Below are 16,186 nucleotides of genomic sequence, written 5' to 3'. Positions count from 1 at the left end.
TTTCATTCATATTTATGTTATTTATTTTAATTTTAAATTTATTATGTATTGACCATAATACATTTTGTATAAATGGTCTGTATTTGTCTTGTGATTTGTCTTAAATGTAATAATATTTTTACTGACAAAAATTGGCAATAAGAAATTAACGGTATCGGTATCGATGAAAATGCAAGAAAAAGTATCGGTATCGTATCGAATCCTAAAAGTGTGGTATCGCCCATCCCTAGTTTGTGTCGCTGCGTGGTACACGTGACCTGTCCACATGCTGAAAACGTGACTTGTCTTCGCATACGTGACTTCACTCCCCGAGATGCAAGAAGAAAGCAAAAACAATATTTTTACTAAGGAAAATGACAAAAATAGTAACGCACAGTGACTTGGATAAGTAACTTTAATCTGATTACTGGTTTGGAAATAGTAACGCGTTAGATTACTAGTTACTGAAAAAAGTGGTCAGATTAGAGTATCTGATGTCGGCATCACTGATATCACGGACCTGCTAACTCCATATTCTGCCCCCAGATCACTCAGGTCATCATCACAACAGCTCCTCCTCGCCCCTCACTCATGCTGCAAAACTAAAGGGGACCAAGCTTTCTCCGTGTCTGCTCCCAGGCTTTGAAACAGCCTCCTGTCACATATTAAGGCATGTTCTGCGACTGTAAACGTCAAATCTAATTTTTTTTCCCTTGCTTTTTAGCTTCCGTCCAGCCCCCTCCTGATCTGTATTTTTATTTCCTATACTGCTTTTTAAGCTATTGCTGATTGAATTCACTATTCTAACGTCCTTCTTTTTTGACGTTGGTTTTACCATTCAAGTTGTTTTGTGATGTTGTGTTTGTTATGTACTTTTTTATTCATGTAGCCTGCTGTTGTTTCATTTATGTTACGAAGCATACTTCACCCCATCTGCCCTGGTTGTAAAGCACTTTGGGTCAGCTTATGCTGTTTTAAATGTGATATATAAATAGAGATGACTTGACTTGACTTGTCCCTACAGCCAACACTGATTTCTTTTTAGCATGAAGGCAAATATTCCCTATCCTTAACCAAGTAGTTTTAGTTGCCACAATTTAAACATTAACCTTAACTTTAACATGAACACTTGTACGACTGGAAGAGAATAATCATGGCCAGTGTTGGGCAAGTTACTTCCAAAATGTAATACATTATAGATTACTAGTTACTGTCATTTGAGAGTAATTAGTTATATTACAATATTACTGTCTCTGAATTGTAATGCGTTACACTACTTTTGCATTACTTTTAGTTACTTTCACCAAAATAACAGCGGAAGTTTGACTTGGCAGCTAACTTGTGAATTTCACCACCGGATCAATAAAGTCTCATCTTTATCCACTTTAATACATCATAGATTATTCATAATATTTTGTATAATTAATATGAATATGCAAAGTAACTAAAGCTATAAAAACAGATCAGTAAAACATACAATAGGCAAGTTAGGAGAAAATGAAAATACTCAATTATAAGTACCTTACAGTTGTATTGAAGTACGGCATTGTTGTAAAATGTTTGTTTAAAGCACTTGAATAAGAAATTCATGTTGTTTAGTTTAAAACAGTCTAAAGGAAATGGTCAATTATAGGGTGATTAAAACTAATTATTTACATTATTTACAGTACTTGATTTAAAGCTGATATGTGAAAAGGTACACAACCTTATTTGTTTAACAGAAATTTAGTTTTACTGCAAACCGTCACAGGAAGTGCTTTTATTTTGAAGTAGCCTACACAGAAGTTGTCTGTTGTGTACTCTTGCTAGCTTACTGAGATGAATGTGAGACGCTAGATGCAAAACGTGTCCGTCAAGCTTAAGTTGTTCACTTTCTTGTTTGTAAAACTGCAACATATTGAACAGTAAATGGTCACAGTAAAAGACAAGCGTTCTTGGTCGTCATTCGAAGCCATTCCACTACAGGCATAGTTACTTTCCATGGTTGATAAATGCAATGATGCAATGATATTACGTGCAGCAAGCCTAAACATTAATTCCCGACATGTTTCTATCTGTCAGCAGCTTGGTCACACTGCCGTCACCTGTTGGGACACAGACGTTGTTTGTACCATCTCTGGTTCTGGCTCTGACCACGGGAACAGTGACGGGACAGCTCACTTCAACGCAGTGTAATAACTCCTGAAAATAATGTCCATCTCACAAATGTATCTGTCTCTGCAGTCATCTCAACCATCGAATACAGCAACAGGAAATAATATGTTGTAATTCAGTGTATAATGCTTTAAGCACAAAGTAGGCCCAGCTGACTCAGAGACGAGGCACTTCTCTCGGTGTAAGGGAGACAGGAAGTGCAGGTTCAAAGCTAGTCTATATCATTGACTTTTCATTTTCGGGATTGCTCCGGTGCCGCTGGAAATTCTGCCAGATGTCCCTCATTTTGGCCGGATGTTCGTTACCTTCCGCTTTCTTTGTGTTGGCGTTCTAAACTCCGGTGGATTTATGAGGACTATGGTTAACTGCTCCTCAGATCTCTGCAGGGTAAATCCAGACAGCTAGCTAGACTATTTGTCCTTCCTCCGCGAATATCTGTCCTTCCTCCGCGGCGTTGCGGAGGAAGGTCTGGCAAAGCGAGACTACCAACAACGTGGTCTTCACCTGTTCAACCAACTTTACAAGATAGTACATGACTGTCCTGCTATTTTTACAGATGTGTGAACTCACCACAGACAGTTCTCTTGTTCATGGACTCACAGTGTGCGCTGCTTAGAATGAATAGGGAAAACTCCGGAATGGATATTTGGAGTTATTTTAAAATAATGGAAAACTGATGTTTGAAACTGACAATTAGATAAATTTACTTGTTAATGGAAGGTGCCAAAACACTGTTCCGGATCGTTCCGGCCCACTTTAACCCCTGGTTTTAACAAACGATATCAATGATGAGAGAATTTATAACGAGGATCATACTCCCACAATTCACTTACAGTGAGAGAACAACGTTCCCCTGAGACAGTTTCCTTACAGCTTAGCTTTAGGAAGCCTGAGCTGCTAAACAGTGTCAGGACAAAGGCACAGTGTGTACTTTGTTTGTCCGGCGGAGGTATCCTGGTTGGTCCGTAATGGTATCAGTGGCAGTGCAGGAACAAGTTCCTGTGTGTCTCTTCTCTCGGCAAATGAAGCAGAAATACAAGCTTTCCGTCATTGTTATTCCAGTCAAAGCAGGTGACAAACAAGCATCTCTAGAAAAGGCCTGCCACATAATGAGATGTGAAATATAATAAGCTGGGTTGGCACGAGGCAATTTCAAAATCCGCCGTCTGTTTTTCCACCCCCTCCCTCTCTGTTTTTCATCAATTTTTTTGGTTTATCCATTGTACCCCTCCACCTCCCTGTGTGTCTGTTTCCATGGCATGGGCATCTCTCAGATCTTCAGGGATTGAGAGATGCTCTCTCCTCAAATTATTTCTCACTCACCAGAAGAAAATAAGATTAGAATGCACGGAGGGCAATTAGCTTTTTGTCAGGCTTCTACCAAGATATGATTTTGTTATGCACTGCCAAGATAAGGGTCAGCACATCTGATTGTCTGATAAGCAGTGATCTCTGAGAGACAGGGCTCTCAAAACAAAAGCATACCTCAACAGCCTATGTACAGACTACATGTACAGACACACACTCTGTTTAAAGAGCAAGCAGTAGGAGAATAAAAGCCAAGCTTACTTCCACTGCCCTTCCACTATTGCTGCAGGGTTTAAGGTCTGCTCACTTGGCATTTGGAGGGAAGTGAAAATTGGAAACTTCTTTGCTTAGTTTGATATGAAAAAAACTACTACCAGAAACCCATACTTTGCATATTGCATCTGCAGTATAACATTATTAGTAAATGATTTATAACAACCTGTTGTCACTCCCAACTCATACTGACGCTTGGTCAGTGTCTCTCAGCGTCAGATACCAATGCAAAAATCCCCCTTTAGCATCTGTATGGAACACACCGGGCAGAGCAGCAGCTCGACCGCGGCGCTGTAAGATGGCGTAGTATTAAGAGAGACAACACTAGAGAGTAGTATGAAAGACCGAAAATCCTTGTAAGGAGGTTAGTTGGGGTGGGGGATGGGTCAAACAAGGACCTTCAACCAGGAGATCGGGGTTCGTGTCCTGTTCTTGTCACTAAAATGTACATTTTGTAACCCCACCCATGATCATTTCCTAAACCTGAGCATCAAAAAAGTGAGGGCCATAGTCCCGACCAAGCACGTTTAAATATGATGCCAGAGGGCTAGACGAGAGTCCCATGAGCGTCAAAAAGTGACGCCAAGAGTCCCGACCAAGCGTGTTTAAAGGAGACTTTTTGCGTCAATAAAAAACACCAAAAGCACCTGACCAAGCGTTGCTTTTGGATGCGATGGGAGTGAGAATGTGTTGTTTATGATACCACACCATAAGATAATGTAAGCAAATGTTAAGCTTAGATTAATGAACTTGTCATTTTTACTATAGCATTTATCAACTACGAATTATTCACAGGGAGGTTGGAAATGAAGCATCACAGTTCATTCTTGAACATGGGAACAGTAGTTTGACCAAACAATCCCAACTCAAGGTCTATTTCCCTGCATTTTCCTGGTGGCTTTCAACCGTATTACATGGTCTTCATGAGCAGGAGGAGTTTGTTCATTTGTCATGGAGATGACACGTGAGCGCACGCTCACTTTCAACTAATCTTCCACACCCCTGCACCACTTAGCCTATTCAATAAGAAGCTACTCTTTTTATGTCTGTGTCTTATTCGGTTGTATGTTTTTATACAAAAAGGAGCTTTACACACATAATCAGAGCTGAATATTTGATGACTGCAGTTTTATACATTTTCTGTAGTCTTGATTTGGGTGTTTACAGTGCTCATTTACATTTAAACGAACCAACCTCTTTACGCGTACTTCTTTCGTACTACTTGCTACCGTTATCGCTCTTAATACTACGTCATCTTACAGCGCCATGGTCAAGCTGCTGCTATATCCGGTTAGTTCCATACAGATGCTAAAGGGGGATTTTTGAACCGGTATCTGACACTGAGAGACACTGACAAAGCGTCAGTTTTTTACGGGTTGGGAGTGAAAACGGGTTGATGAAACAGGACTGAGACTCTCAGTTATCGTCTCACAGAAGATAGAAAGGGAGTTGAAGGAACTGTCAGTGTTGGTTGTGAACATCCATTCCAGTGTGATGTTCTGGTTCTCCTCTGCCTGATAGGAGGTCTGTGTCACATTCACTACAAAGTTTCCACAGACACAGGGTGTTAGGTTGATGAGCAGCAGGATGCTGCAGATCATCTTTGTGAGCGTGTGGTGGCTCCAGGAAGTTGGCGAACACAAGTCCACTGGAGGCTCCAGCTGTCTCGACAGTTCATAGCAGGATGTTTTTGTACATGTTGATGTTTGTCCCGGGGATAGATAAGTCATGGACACAGAGCTCTTGTTGGGGGGTTTTGGTTGGAGTGGGGGTGTCTAGAAATGAGACTAGAGGAAGAGCAGGACACAAAGAAAATGAAGGCCTTAGACACATTGTTGCAAGAACTGTGAAAGGACTTTGATCTGTGAGCAGCTTGTGTCCCTGCAGCCAGGCAGCAATTCTGGGGTAATGGGGCAGGAAATACTGGGAGCAGGATGCCTGAAACACACAAATCTGTGACAGAACCTCAAACTCTCAGTAGCCTCAACGTCTCTTTTCAGCTGCCTTGTCTCCATTTTCTGAATGAAATCCTTTTGTGTAGGACTCCATAACTGTTAGGGGCTAGTTCTAGTTGACCCAGAACGCAGAGATATCCCACAGACAATGTAGAGCAGTTTTAAAAGGTTTAATTAAGCAACGTGTACTCAGAGAAACACAGTTGATAGTTTCAGGGCAGGGAAACTCCTGGCTGGTCCGAGGTGGAGGCGAGCCGACGAGGAAGGGTCCAGGCAGTTTCAGGACACGAGGGGAGACAGGCTGAGACGAGATCATTGGTGGTTTTCCTGAAGTGGAGACTGAGGCTGGTAGGTGAGGCTGGGAGCACACAGACACCGTGGAGATAGCAGCAGGACTGAGCGGGAACTAGAGAGAGACACAGGGTAAGTATCAGCATAGAGATCTAAGGCAAAACTAGAATTCTTCTGGGACTTGGAGCCAAGTTACCACATGGGCTGTAGTTAACGAACTGGCGCCGACAGGAAGATCAGCCCGGGTTTAAATATTGCTGGTTGATTCTGGATGATTCGCTGCAGCTGTGAAGATCGGCTGAGCAGGGTTGAAGCGGCCACGCCCCTTGACCTACATATCTCCCGACCACGCCTCCAGCACTCCAAACAGAAAAACACAGACAAAACACAAACAAACACAGACACACAGGAACAGGACATCCCAAGCAGGGCGGAGAGAGAGCTGCCCATAACAATAACTTAGTCTATTCGCTGTTCCAACAAACTTTCCGCTGTTCCAACAATCACCAACTCTGGGAAAGTTCAATCTCTAGAGGTGTGCGGTTGATACTGAAGCCCCGAAGCCTTTGTGTGTATCAGCATTCACTCGTGCTCTATGACAAGCCACTTTTTCCTTGCCTGAAAGTGGCGTCTATTGTGTCACTCTGATGGCAGGTCACTAGGGGCGGATCGATCCAAATATCGATAATATCGATACCAACGCTGGTATTGATATTGATCAATACCAGTGTAATGAGAATGATACTTTAGTTTCAGTTTCTCTCCAGGATGCACTGCTGCGGTGCCGCTCCTGTCAGATCGCGGAGCAGGTACACTTTGCTCCTCCTCCTCTTGTGTTTTGATGTTGTACCGTCACGTGTCTCAGCGGCGCCAAGCAAACAAGCAAGCAAGCAGCCAGGCCGGCAGCGGCCAGCAGCACACCCACGGAAGCAGCACAGAGACGGAGCAGAATCCTGGGTTTTTAACTTATTAATAAGCCAAATGTAAAATCACAAAAACTTCAAAAAAAAATTCATTCAGATTTAGCTATTTGATGTTGCATCCACCTGAATTATAAAAAAAAAATATTGCAGTATCACACACCACTACAGGTCACTAAACTATCATTTTGGGAGAGGCTTCATTTATTCCCAAATGTTCTTCTGAAGTGATCTTTTACATGTCTTCTAATCATATCTCTGATGTTTTATTTCTTTACTCTATTATAATGAGTAAACAAAGATGGATATTGCCTTAAATGGATATCTGTCCTGTGACCTTCCAAGCACAGAATGGTTCCTCCAACCGATATCTCCCCCACCATCCTCTAATGATTGCAGGGCTCATCATGACTGTTGGCTCCCAGCTGCAAGGCTATTATCTTTCATAGAAACTGATGTCCCTTCAAATAACATCTAGCAGCACATCCATGCCTCTGTGTGTGTGTGTGTGTGTGTGTGTGTGTGTGTATGTGAATTGGGGTAAATAAGAGTATGTGTAAGGGAGGTTGTCGGGGTGACAGAATCACGTTACCACCCTGCTATCGACCGCCCCAGGGCTTGTCTTCCTGCAGTCGACGCAACATTAATAAAGGTTTCGCACATCTTCTCTGAGATTGGGATCTCGGAGGGAAACCGCGAAAGATAGAGACAGAGCGGAGGAAAGCTTTCCTGGCTTGTCGTATGGAGGTAGCCCATATCTGTGCATCATCACCCCCACCCCCCACCCAAAATATAAAAAAGCCATTTTTCATAAACAGAAGCTTTTCAGAAGCATCCACCATGTCTTCTTTGACCAGATTCAACTGATATGTCAGTGTGGTGTCATCCACTTCTGATATACAGTAATGAGCATAGCCAAGCTTGTTTATTAACATATTTGTATGGGAGACCTTTAGTTGAGATAATAATTAATGCGAAGAAATGGAAAAGTGAGAATATGGAAATGAGCTTAAAAATATAAAATTAACCTCAGAGAATGATATTTTCAAAGTAGAAAATTAAAGTCTGAGAATGTGGAATGAGGCCCCATTCACACCTGGCATTGATAATGTGATGTATCTGGATACATTCTTCAGCTAATGACATCTGATCAGCCAAGGCCACCTTAATGCACGGGCTTACCGGGGCTTAAGCCCAGGGGCCTATGAAGACGAGGAGCCTATCATGAGCCAATAAAAATCACATTGTTTTGAAATTTGTCGAATTTTCTGTCCATCACTTGATATTCATGATTTTTTTTTGGCTGCTGATTGATACAATTTTCACATGACCAACGACGCTACCATACCATTACCATACCCATACCATGACAACAGCTTATGATGCTATTGACAGAAGTTTGTGGCTAGTCAGGTCAAAATTTCCGAAAGGAAAAAGTTTGAGATCAGTGCTCAAAAAATTAAAACGTAATAATTATTACGTTTTAATTTTAAAGCACATTCCATAGCAAACAGGATTTTTTTAAACGTGCTAAAAATGAAGAGGAAGCCAGCTCGTTAACGAGCAGAGGGCAGAAAATTTATGGCGCGGACGACGAGCAGATAATATTACTGCCAACGTTACCGGGAGAAGCTGAAGAGGGCGAGGACTGGCTGAGCAGAGAGCCAACCGGAGATGGCCTGTGATCGATCAGCGCGTCTTACATTTACACCTGGACGGGTGTTTTTGCCAGCAATGAGTTGCTAGCTGCTGCTGCTTCTACTGATAGCCACACTTGCTTAAGATAGCAGTGAGATGTGGAGTTAGGTGACCTTTCATCTTGCTGGGTGTACGGATTGTATTTACACCTGCTGAGATCTGATCACAATGCGAGTCTGACCACCTATAAACGTTGTCTGGCTGAAACAATCCCATTTCAATCTCAATGAGTTCTGCGTGCATTTACACCTGGGTCTAAAAGTGTGAGAATATGAGAAATATGAAAGAAATATGAAGACTGAGAATACAGAATGAAAGACCACTCCCTCTTTACTATATAGTGCCTTACATTAACTGTCTGCCATTTCATTTGAGTGGCCAAATTCTGAGTGTGTAAATGCCTTCTGATGACAATCCCAAAAATGCATTTTATAGATTCATAAAATGCTATTGTGCAACATGGCACCTCGTGACGGAAAACTATGATGTTTAGTAAGTGTCTGAAATCTCACTGCTCATGATTGAGTGCTATTGAGTGAAATATTGAGTGTCAATTACAGTATATAGGGAGGAATGGATGATTAAATAAGGGAGTGACTTTGAAAAAACAGCCTGAGAATATGAAATAAAACATGGAATTAAAGTTTTAGAATATGAAATGAAATGTACGTGTATGCAATAAAATTATAAGCTGAGAAATATCCAAAATACAAGAGACTAACACATGGATTGTTTTTACAGAATTTGAAAAAAGAAATTGGTCACTGACACCATCAAAGGAGATCTATCAGTGCCTACTTTCAATGAATTAAAATGAAGTGAAAACTATTTAATTAAACTGGGAAGGTTTCCGTTACTGCTTAAGGGTAAGTCATCAAATGATGTAGGAATGTAAAATGATATATTGTATAACTTAAGCTGTTGTATGACCAGTTGTATAATCAACGAAATACCATCTGCTATCCAGAACCTCTATCAATCCAAGCCTGTGCTTTGTTCCAGTTTCCCAGAGTAAACAGCCTTGTTCCCTCCCTTAACATTTATTACACGCCGTCTGCTCGTGACAAACCTCAACATGCAAGGCTGCAGAGGCTAATGGGATTTCACCATATGGGCCTATATATTGCACACATTCATCTTGCGTGGAGGTGTATTTCTTTCTTTTTTTGTTTTGTTTTTAGATGAAATGCATTGACGTTTCCACTGGGCAAACATCTCCCCTAAGCTCCCTAACCCTTTCTATCCACCAGACAAACGAATGAAATATGTTTTTGTTTGTTTGTTGTCTTTTTCCAAACCCAGAGGCCGGCCTGGGTTTGAAGGGAGGCTGTCTCAGACCTTTCCGGAGAAAAGCTAATGTCGAAGATAGTGTTATCGCCCTCCCCTAGGGCAACATACCGACAACTGACAACTGCATCCGAGGCTTAAGTAAAAACACTGAGGTCTAATAGTAGCTGTTTTACTGACTGCAAACATCTATCATCCCACTTGTCCGACACTTTCAGAGCTGGAAGACTGCCACGCTACAGGCTATAGTGGTTTGATGTGAGAAAAATAGCAGTTCATAGGTAAGAAGATTGCATTGATTTCCCTCAGAGGCCAGAGGGAGGGAGAGATATAGATAGAGACAGACAGAGAGAGACAGATAGGCAGCCCTGTTCTTTGTATATAATTTTTCACCTCTCAACATGAAGTGGGAGTTTGGGTGGCAATGGAAAAAAGAGGAGTGAAGACCCTCCTGATTTCTCTCATGCTCCCTTGTTCCTTCTAGTGCAACACATGGGGTAGTCGTAATGGGTCCAAAAATCTGGCCATGATCCTAAAAGATAAATAAGCACAAATTGACTTTCAGAAAAAATGGACCCAATCTGAAAGGGACCCAAGAAAACTCCAAACCACAACCCTGGATAATTAGACCACAGGCTGCGACGCGTTATGTACGGTTGAACGATTTGGATCAAACAAACATAATGATCCTCGCTTGTCGCCCTAATCATAGAACACTGTCTATAGCATTACATTAGCAACAGCAAGTGCCAAGTCATTGTAGATATGTAGGGTTGCCAGGTCAGACAGACAATTCAGTAAATGATTGCATGAGTTTGGGGGACCACTGGTTGCTGCAGGGCCATGAGCATCCACTTAGTTGGCTTATAGGGATGCATGATGTGCAAGGGGGTGACGTACCATTACTAGTACTGTGATCAGGAATGTGTTACCAGATTTACTAAAGTGATTGTATTTGTATGATAATTTAGCCCTTTGGAAATTATCTTTGAACGTTTATTTGGTTTTCTTTGAACAAATCTCATTCCTCATATTTCAAATCATTCACAAAAGGAAAAAACAGACAAGATATGCAAAAAAAACAACCAACAAACAGATTAAACAACACAAATGCAATCAGATAACAGTGTTATACTGTCATAGTCCCTAACATTGATGTAAAAGTTCATCAAGTCTTATTCTCTATGGAACTGACATATCCTCAAAAAGTTGGCGGTTCTGTCTTTGCTCTTATAATAAATGCTGTCCATAACAAAGTAGCTTGAGAGTTCATTGCACCAGTGGACTATTGCTAGGGGTTTGGATGTCTTCCAATTTAGCTATGCATTTTTTTTAGTTGCCATCAAAGCAAGATCTATGTACATACTTTCATATTTATTAAGACATGGACAGATATTAATTCCCAAAAGACATGGAGTGAAACGGAGTGAAAGGGGGAACAGATACATTTAAACACTGAGATATCAGCTTGGTAACACATTTCCAGAATAACGAAAGTTGATCACATGACCAAAACATATGATAAAAATATATATATAATTATATCTTTAAATCTTATTTGTATATTATATATAGTCTATAGGACCTGGAAACTTACTGGTCTTTTTGTAAGGGCCTTGAGAGTGGTCTACAGAAGATAAAACGATGCCTGATGCTCATTTATGCACCAACGTCTGTTTATTCAGTTGATAGAGCAGTCTGATCAGAACATAAGTTTGCTCATTCCATCTCTGACCCGCAGGTGGTTTTGGTCACATCACCAGGATTTAACGGTCAGGTTTCTCTTTACCTTCGTCCAGTCCCATCCCTCAGGATTCATTGCAACACAAAGTGGAAAGTGGGTCAGTGTCTTAATGTCCCTTGTTGTTGATGAGTGTGACAGGCTTGGCGTCTCTGAGTCCCTCCTCTTCCGCCTGTGTGCTGTGGCAGGCTGGTAATGATGGTAATGGAGGTGGAGGTAATGAATGGGAGCCTTCTCCATCTGCAGCACCTGCCTCCCTTCTCACACAGAGATAATTCAGAGCAGGGAGGCTTCCATTGTTCACACGCAACAATTGATGAGAGTGTCAGCCTGCCTGTCGAGACAATGGGAGGTAAATAAACACCCACACCTTTTATAAACGTGCACACACACACCATACCGAAATTCATTCCATGTACCAATTTACAAATCACACACACACACCCATCATACACACAAAGGATATGCTTTGCCCAACCCGTTCTCACTCTGAACTCGTAAAATACGGACGTTTGGACAGTGGCCCTTCAGTGTGTTTGTATAACGTACCGGGGAGAGCAGCAGCTACACGAGGTTTAGCGAGTAGTATGTAAGGCCAAAATTCCGAGTGGGGAGGTTGGTTGGGGTGGTGGATGGGTCAAACACAGGACTTTCACCTAGGAGACCGGGGTTCATGTCCCGCGTGGCACGTTTCCTAAAGTCGCTTTTAACCATCCCGTTATTGCCGCATGTCATGGAAACATAAGCCCACCCACGACTTTTCCTTGTATATCAAAAATGTTATACCCAGATACAACATAATCAACATGGTGTATCATCGACTATGAAAGGCCTACAGCCTCTAAGCAACATACAAATGAGGTACTTCACTTCACATTGTTTTTATTGCGCTCATAGAAACAGACACATTTTTATAATCAAACAATAAATTAATTGAGGTATCACATGACATATCCATGATGGGAAAGGAGCTGGATGAAGACACATTTTACCAGCCCCTTTCTTAAATCATACAACAAACAGAAATAGACTGTCGGTCAGTTTTTATTTTATTTATTTTACAGATAAAAGAGAGAGAGGAAGGAGACCAAAAAGGAAAGAAAAAATAGAGACCACACTATAATTTACAAAGACCCAACAATTCCAGTAATTCCCCCAAGAGCAAGCATTTAGTGGCAATTAGAGTCACAATAAAGATAATGGAATTATGACTAGAAATAGTAGTTGTAGTTCATGGCGTAGCAGGGCGTAGCAAGGCACTGCAGGGCGTAGCAGGGCACTGCAGGGCGTACAGGGCATAGCAGGGCACAGAGCAGGACCACGGCGACAGCTGCAACCATGATTTAGGTGCCACCCTAATCCAAGGAAAACTGCGGGGCGAGAAAACATAAGGGCTCCGGGGAATAAGTCAGTAACAAGCATTTCTGGGACATGAATGCACACAGATGGAAAGATAGAGGAGAGAGGAGCTCAGTGTGTCAAAGGAAGTCCCCCAGCAGTCTAAAACTATAACAGCATAACTAAGAGCTGGTCCAAGGCATACCTGAGCCAGCTCAATAAGGGTTGGTAGATGAATCTGACTATGAAGAGAAGCAAAGAAGAAAGCATTATCCAAGGAGTTCCATCGTTTGACACCACATACTGAAATACACATTTGCTTTAAAGTTGTTCGTGCCTACTGGTGTTTAAAATTAAATTTTCTTCTATGACCTCAGTTTCTGAACTAAAAGCATTGTTTGTATATTTTCTGGTAACTCTCTACTTTTTGCCTGAAACATCACCAACAGTCTTTAATTCAACAAGGTCTTTGTGTTTCATTAATCCTGATTGATAGACAGTCCATTTGTGTGTTCTCTGAAATCCTTTTTATATAGAATTCGTACTGCTCTTTTCTGTAAAATTAACAATGTATGTTAGTTGCATATGTGTTCCCCACACTTCCACACAGTAACTAAAGTAAGGCAAAATAAGTGAACAGTACAGAATTTGAATTGCCTTGTGATCTAACACATATTCTATCACACATTCTTGGACACCTTTGTTTTATGTTCTATTATACCATAGTCTGGGTGAATACTCAATTCTGATTGGCTGCAGGGTGTCCATAAAAAAGTGTAGGACACCTACTAGATGTAAGACACCTACTAAAGGAGTTCTGGTGAAACTGACTGTTTACTGTTCTAAATTAATGTGCTACATTAAATCAAAAAGGAAATGTGGATCTGTTATTTCCAACTCGTCCTTTGAACACCACAGGATGGCGCTAACACACAAGCTGCAAGAAGTAAGTTATACTTCCCCTCTGGACTGACTTGCCGATGCGGCCGACAGTAATGTTACACATCGCGGATCAAATTGTTCGTACAAGTCATTATATTGTTTTGGGGACAACGACATGGCTGGATAGCTAGCTTGTCTTTTGTTCAACATACTATCAAATTATTTTTAACTGATTGGCAACACACAATGTTATTGACTTTGGATCTTGCTAGCATAGCATTAGCTTTCTGGCTCGTAGCTAAACTGAAGGGTTCTATCAGCTGAGCGGACTATAAATATCTCCGGTTGCTAAGGGTGGCAAGTCGTATCTAAGGTCCTTCCTATTTCCTGGGGGAGTGAACAACGTTTGCGTTGCATAAGAACCTTATGGATGGGAATGATTGTTCCAGGTATTAGTCAAACCGTCAGGCGTAACCAGGGAAACGGAGTTACTGTTTGGATAAACTTTAGATTTCGATTGCAAAACAAATTAAAATATAAACTAATGGTTTAAAAATATGTTATTTGGCAAGTGGCCATAGTATAAGCGGGTTAATGCCCTTCGAGATGTCCATTGTCAGATATTAATGGACTTCGGCGGAGGCCACCTCGCCGTCGTCCATTAATATCTGACAATGGACACCTTGTCGGGCATTAACCTTTACTTATGTGATTTCCATGTCAATTTGTCATCCATTATCACACCCACAAATCTAAACTCAAACAATCTTTCAATAGGAGTTCCATCAATCATAGAAAAAAACATAAACTTTGGTTTTTTTTTAAGTTCAGTGATAACTTGTTTGCAAACCATTTTTTTCAGTTTAACCTTTTCTTTTTCAATAATTTCTGCTTAGGTTTTCAGATCATCTCCTGAACTAAAAAAAAGTGTCATCTGCAAACAGCACAAATTGCAATAATTGTGACACCTCACAAATGTCATTAATGTACAAAGTAAGTAATTTAGGCCCCAAAACTGAACCTTGGGGGACTCCACATTCAATCTTCCTGCATTCAGATGTATTACCAGCAAACTATACATACTGTTGTCTATTCTCTAAGTAGCTGCTTAACCATTTTAAAACTACACCTCTCATCCCAATTGTTTGCAATTTAGAAATAAAAATGTTGTGATCTATAGTGTCAAATGCTTTTGATAAATCTATAAATTGTGTATTTCTTATATTCAACAATACAAGCCCCAGTAGATGAAGGAGAATAGGTGCTGCAAAACTCACAGTAACATGTTCCACCTGACATAAGTGCCACAAGGTTGCAGGTGCATGAAGTAACAAATAAGTTAATGTCTCTTTTTTTGAGAGACAGATAGGGAAGTATAGACAGATAGGGAGAGACAGAAAGAGCATATTAGGTGAGTAAGTATTCTCAGAAGAGGATATTGCAGACCGAATGAAGTTCGGTAAGTCTTCCACCCCCAAGGGAACACACAGTAGAATATTTGGGATTGAGATTTTCTGGCTCACAGACCGAGTGTGAGTGCAACATGCTCAGTGAATGTTAGTTGGTCATCAATCAGAATGCTCAGATTTCTTGCAGACTTTGTTGGAGAGAGTGAGGCAGAGCAGAGCTGGATACTAATGTGCTGAACACAGTATATATAACTGGAGGTGTATATTAAGAACAGAAGGGGACCAAACACTGAGTATGTTTACATGCACACCAATATTCCACTATTATTTTGAATATGACCATATTCAGAATTTGATACAGGTCATGTAAACAGCATATTCCGTTTGGATATTCCGAATAAAACATGTGTGTTATGCCGGTATTATTCAGGTTTTAGAGGCATTTTTTGGACGTTTATACAACGCATTCAGAATCTGCGTCTCAATCTGGGTTTTTACCACAGTTTACGACCAATTTATGGCCTCTCGCCTGTTTACGGCTTACGGTCATCTCTGTGCATTGCTATGGTGGTTGTACACAAACCAACCAGCCAACAGTTTGCAAGCAAGGCTGCGGTAGAGACGCATGGCCAAGAAAAACACAGCTACTTTTAAACATTATGATATACTTGGATATCAACAGGTTTTTGGATATGAGCAAACATCGCAAGAGCGGTTGTCTACTAATCTGAAGGTTGGTGGTTCGATCCCTGGCCCCTGCTCAACATGACAAAGTTTCTCCACCATCGGTGTGTGAATGTGTGTGAATGTTTATCTGATGAGCAGGCCTGATGAATGTGTGTGTGAATGGTACCTGTTCTGTGTAAAGAGCTGAGTTTCGACTGTCAAATACACAGCTGTGTTATCTCTGACTTAAACAGGATAACAGACTGGTCCTGTTCATTTGAATTA

The 16,186-nt window shown here is 41.1% G+C and overlaps 1 long non-coding RNA gene across 1 annotated transcript; it reads left to right on the top strand.

Annotated features, from left to right (window-relative positions):
• Positions 1-802: 802 nt before the first annotated feature.
• Positions 803-12,226, top strand: LOC116042187. The gene is made up of 3 exons (XR_004103140.2): positions 803-993; positions 1,508-1,509; positions 12,215-12,226. It is a non-coding gene; the product is annotated as an uncharacterized LOC116042187 (long non-coding RNA).
• Positions 12,227-16,186: the final 3,960 nt, after the last annotated feature.

Source organism: Sander lucioperca, chromosome 1 (genome assembly GCF_008315115.2).
Source record: "Sander lucioperca isolate FBNREF2018 chromosome 1, SLUC_FBN_1.2, whole genome shotgun sequence".
Lineage (NCBI taxonomy): Eukaryota > Metazoa > Chordata > Actinopteri > Perciformes > Percidae > Sander > Sander lucioperca.
Note: the sequence above shows the minus strand (reverse complement) of the source record. Positions and strands in the feature narration are given on the sequence as shown.